At 55.1% G+C, this 4,899-nt stretch overlaps 1 long non-coding RNA gene across 1 annotated transcript; it reads left to right on the top strand.

The window, feature by feature from the left end:
- The first annotated feature begins 405 nt into the window (after nucleotides 1-405).
- On the top strand, nucleotides 406-1,549 carry LOC119256637 (uncharacterized). The gene is made up of 3 exons (XR_005127847.2): nucleotides 406-446; nucleotides 609-639; nucleotides 1,353-1,549. It is a non-coding gene; the product is annotated as an uncharacterized LOC119256637 (long non-coding RNA).
- The last annotated feature ends 3,350 nt before the right edge of the window (nucleotides 1,550-4,899 follow it).

The following is a 4,899-nucleotide window of genomic DNA, read 5'->3' as shown; positions in this document are numbered from 1 at the left end:
GGCCCAGCCGGCCGCCCGGCGAGCCCGTCCGTCGTCCCGCGGGCTCGGCCTCCGCCCGGCCCTGCGCGGGTCCCGCGGGGCGAGCGGCTGTGAGGCGCCCCCGCCGCGGACGGGCCGGGCCTGCAACGGGGGCGCGGGGCCGGCAGCGGCCAGCGACGCCCACGGCGGCTCCGGGCTCCCGAGGCCGCCCCGCCAGCCGCGGGCCTCGCCAGGCCGACGCCCCGGGCCGCCCGGCCGGGTCTCCGCGGGGCCCGCCCACGGCTCCGCCCGCGCGTCCGGGCCGCGCCCCAGGCCGGGGCGGGGGGTCCCCAGGCCGGGCGGGGCGGGCGGGGCGGGCGCGGCCGGGGGGCCGGGCCGGGCGGGGCGGGGCGGGCGCGCGGTCCGCTATTCCGGGCCGCCCGGGCGCTGCCTCCAGCCGCTGCGCCGCGTCCCGCCGTCCGCCCGCGGTGAGCGCGGGGGTCGCGGTCGCCGGGTCGGCGTGAGCGGGTCCCGGGCCGGGCCGGGGGTCCCGGGGGCGCCGGGGGGCGGGGGGCGCGGGGGGCGCGGGGCGGGCCGGGGCGGCGGGCGGGGCGGGCGGTGGGGGACCCCGGCCTCTGTCTGTCTTGCAGCCCCGGACCTGCCGCGGTCGCCATGGCCCAGGTAAGGCCCCGACGTGTCGGCGGCGGGGCGCCCCGGCCCCCGCCCCCCCCGCCCGGCCCGGGGCGCCCCTCCTCGCGCGGCCGGGCGGGTGACGTGGCGTTTGGGGCGCCCTGGGCGAGGGGCGGGCGTGGGCCGCGGCCCTCCCCGGGCCCCGTGGCGGCGGCGCCCGTTTCTCGCCGAGGGTCCCGCGCGCGGGGCGGGGGGCGGGGCCGGGGGGGGCGGGGGGTCGGCGCGGCTCCCCCTCGCGCCGCGGCTCGCGCGGGGCCCGGGGCGGGCGGGGTCGGGGTCGGGGTCGGGCGAGGCGCCGCGGTCCCGGGCCGCGGGGCTGAGCCGGGCTGGCGGGCGCGCGGGGGGCCCGAGACCCGCGAGCCGGGGGGGGCGCCGAGGGTCTCGCGGGCGGGTCGCCCCTGCCCCCCTGGAGACGCCCGTGGAGCGCCTCAGACGCCGCCCCGCCGCGGCCCGGGCTCCGGCGGGCGGACCCCCGCCCCGGCCCCCGCGCTTCCTGCCGGGCCTGAGGAGGCCGCGAGCCGGTTCCACACGGACGCGGAGCCTCGGTCTGGAGTCTGGAGTCTTCCCGTGAAGGACGCTTTTGTGTGAAAACAGCTCTTCTTTCTTCAGTAGTAGTTTCTCTACCTTGTTTGCTGCTGCGGTGGGAAGGAAATGAGGATTTAGCAAGTATCAAAGAATAAGCTTCTTTATTCTTGCTCATTCAGCTGCTTCCTGAAACCTTTTTTACCCAGTGATGGCTGACAATTTTCAATCAATTCCTTTCAATTATGCAGGTAACCGGCAGCATGAATGAACAAAATGTTTCAATGGCGGGCATTAATAATTTTAAAGAATGGACACATAGCGAGGCCCTTGTGTACGCCAAGCCTTGGCGAATGGTGCCTTTGTTACGAAATTATGTATGTTTATACCACTTACAGCACCAGGACTGTTGTCTATCAAAACTATTTATTCGCATAAAAGTCACATATAATGTTAAAGTATTTTTTTTTTTTTTTTTTTTTTTTTATTTTTTATAGAGGCATGTTTTGATTTATTTATTTGTTTATTGTTTGCTGTTTATACATGCACGGGTACAGTCAGAAGCGGGAGGGTGAGAGAATTCACCAGAGCCAGAGCGGGAGCAGAGCTGCAGAAGCGAAGTACACTGCTGAGGGAGCAGCGGGCGGCAGGAGAGGTCTGCCATGTGGGGACCCTCCTCTGGTGGCTGGGGAGCAGCGGGGATTGAATTGCAGAGGCCGCGGGCATCGCACCAGTCAACCGGGGAGGCCCTGTTAAAGTATTTTTTAAAGATTTATTTATTTATGCATACAAGAGCTGGGGTGCAGACCGGATGTGTGTGTGGGGGGGGTGAGAGGATTCATTAGAGACAGAGCGGGGAGCAGAGGGGGAGCAGAACCGGTGGATTGAGTGAAATCCACTGCTGAGGGTCCCAGCGGGGAGACAGGAGAGGTCTGCTGTGCCATGTGGGTCACCTCCCTGGCCGGGGATGGCCACCAGGGAGGCCCCCCTACAATTTTGAATTTTGCATTGACTTTGTTATTAGTCATTCTTGGAACCATGGGAGTAAACATTTTATTAAAATTAAATTAAATTTTTATCATTTTCATGCATACATGTAGCAGCGGGCAGGATGTCCACACCCTGGAGCTGTGCTCTTGCTGTGGACGCTCCCTCTGGCCCTGGTGTCACTGTGGAAAACTGAAGTGGCCTCTTGTTAGTCTGGGCGGTGTCCGTCTTGTTAGGTCTGGGTGGTTCTGCTGTCCACTCGAGGCTGTGGGGCCAGGGCCTCTACTTGGGTCATCTGTAGCCTAATGGGTCAGATGCCTGAGCCTCAGAGGTGCAAATACTGGCAATTTAATGTATCTTTAACTATTCATGTTTCTTATTTAGTGAAAAATTAAAATGTGTATCATGAGCATGACTAGATATCTTGTTAATTTAACTAGAAGGCATTGATTGATCTTTGAAACATTGACGTTTTAAAATATATAAACAAGTGCTTTTAGGGATATTTTACAGTCTTGTGTATATTTGTATAAATATCTTATATATAAATAAAATAGTCATTGTTATAATTAATATAATTCATGTTGGAGCCTCCCTTGTGGCGCAAGGGGTTAAGCACTGTACTATGAAGCAATCCACAGCCTCCGCAGCTTGAGTTCGATCCCTGACCGGCTAGGGAACTACCCACATGGCACAGCAGACCTCCCCTGTCTCGCCCGCTGCTCCCCTCAGCAGTGTGTTTCATCAGTCTGCCTGTTCTGTTCCCTGCTCTGTCTCTGGTGGATCCTCTCACCCTCCCGCATCTCTGGCCTATACCCCAGCTCTTGTATGCATAAATGGATAAATCTTTAAAAAAATAAATAATTTATGTTGATTCAGTGTTTTCAGTTTAATTTTACCCTGATCATGTCAGTGTATGGCATAAAACTGACACATCATGGGGACCACATGAGAGTGTCTTATGTTCTCCTGTTGGGCAAATGCTGCAAAGAGGCGCGTCTGTGGGGTGAGCTGCGCATTGTGGGGTGAGCGGCCTGGCCCGCTGCCCTCTCCTGCACACACCGCACCCCCCCCCCATCTGTTAGTGCTGGCTTTTGTGGGATTCTGCCTACTGGAAGGAGGAGTCTGATAGGAAAGTCCATCTTTCTCAGACAGCACACACTAGCTAACTATTTTCTCCATGATGTACAGGAGAAATATAAATGATAAGTGTATCTGCATGTAAACAATTTTTGGACAATATTTAACTTTTTGTAGTAAGACAGTAAGTCACTAATTTGAATGGCTTTATATTTATGGGGGTCAAAACCACAACATCCATGTTATTTAGCATAAACTGTGCTGAATGACTAATAAATTACAGGTGGCTCAGGAGCACAACCCTCAGTGGCATCAACCCCTGCACAGTTACAAGTCCACGTGCACAGTGGTTCCCCAAAGGTGGGGGTCCCGGCTCCCCACAGCCAGCCAGCACCCACCATCCTGGCTTGGTGGAGTAGTGAATGTGGATGCCACAGAAAAAATGGCGTTTTGGGTATAAATGGACCCCACGAAGTCCGTACTCGTGTTGTTCAGGGGTTGTTAGAGTTTCGATTATTGTACCAGTGACATTGTCTCCCGAGTCAGATGTGGGTACAAGGCAGTTCAAGTGTGGACCAAGAATGGCTGAAGAGCTGCTAACAATTGTCCAAATTACCTGTAGTACAGTGTTTTGGATCCTTTGTTGAAATCCGTCTTTTCTTTTCAACAGCCAACTTTTGATGATATAACCACAATTTTTTATTTAGATTTTAGGGTTGCTTCCTCAGTCTGACTGGGTTGGAGTTCCAGAGTTGGTCCTGACCTGTGTCTTATTGGTTAACCTGCTGACACAGGTTTTTCGTCCCATTGTTTCCAGCTCAGTTACTTCTAGATGGTTTAATTTGTAAAAGTTCTTGAATATATTCTTTGGAAAATCAAGGACATTCATAGAAGAATGATCTATTTATACATGTTAATCCAGTTTAAGGCTTTTATGTCCTTAAATGTCTTTCAAATAATGAAATTTTTAAAAATTAGATTTGGGGTAGTCTGAACTTGGTGTTACTTGTAACATCCTGCCGCAACTCTGGGTCCAGCTGCTCAGCACTGGAAAGCCAATACTGAGACAAGAGCTAGTGGGAAGAAATCAGGTTTATTTCAGAGCCCTCTGGCTGAGGAAAGGGTGGACCATGCCTCAAGGACTTTCTCCTGCCCAGGAAGGCTTGGAAAGGCTGTGACGGAGAAGGGGTCGCCATGGGGCGGGGCCTGGGTCATGTGGGGCGGGGTGGGGCAGGCTGTGGGGCCTGCTAGCCAGTGCGCTGTTCTGAACTTCTCTTGCTGCTGGACACTTGATGGTCTGCACCATCCTTCTAGGATGGGTTCATAAGATTTCGCAACTTCAGGCCCTGGTTCCTGTTTTTCTTGAGCAAGTGTAAGGCTAGAGACACATAAAGCTCTGGCAAGAAAAGGTACCTGTTAGAAACTTGGTCAGTTAGAGTTTGACCACTGTCCCCCTCCTAGAACAGGTCTGGGAACTTGTATTTTTTTTTCCTTTGGGAACTTGTATTTTGTAAGCATTATGTGGAGTCGGTGTTTACAGGCAGAGGCAGCAGGAATTTCATAAAGGTATTATCAGGCACAGGTTTCACTAGAAACTTAAGAATGTCAGAGTTACCAAATCTTTTAAGATTAAGAATTGCTCATTAAAAAAAAAATTAAAAA

Source organism: Talpa occidentalis, unplaced genomic scaffold (assembly GCF_014898055.3).
Source record: "Talpa occidentalis isolate TD23 unplaced genomic scaffold, MPIMG_talOcc4v2.1 talOcc4.3510, whole genome shotgun sequence".
Lineage (NCBI taxonomy): Eukaryota > Metazoa > Chordata > Mammalia > Eulipotyphla > Talpidae > Talpa > Talpa occidentalis.
The sequence above is the reverse complement of the archived record's forward strand: the minus strand, read 5'-3'. Positions and strand labels throughout refer to the sequence as shown.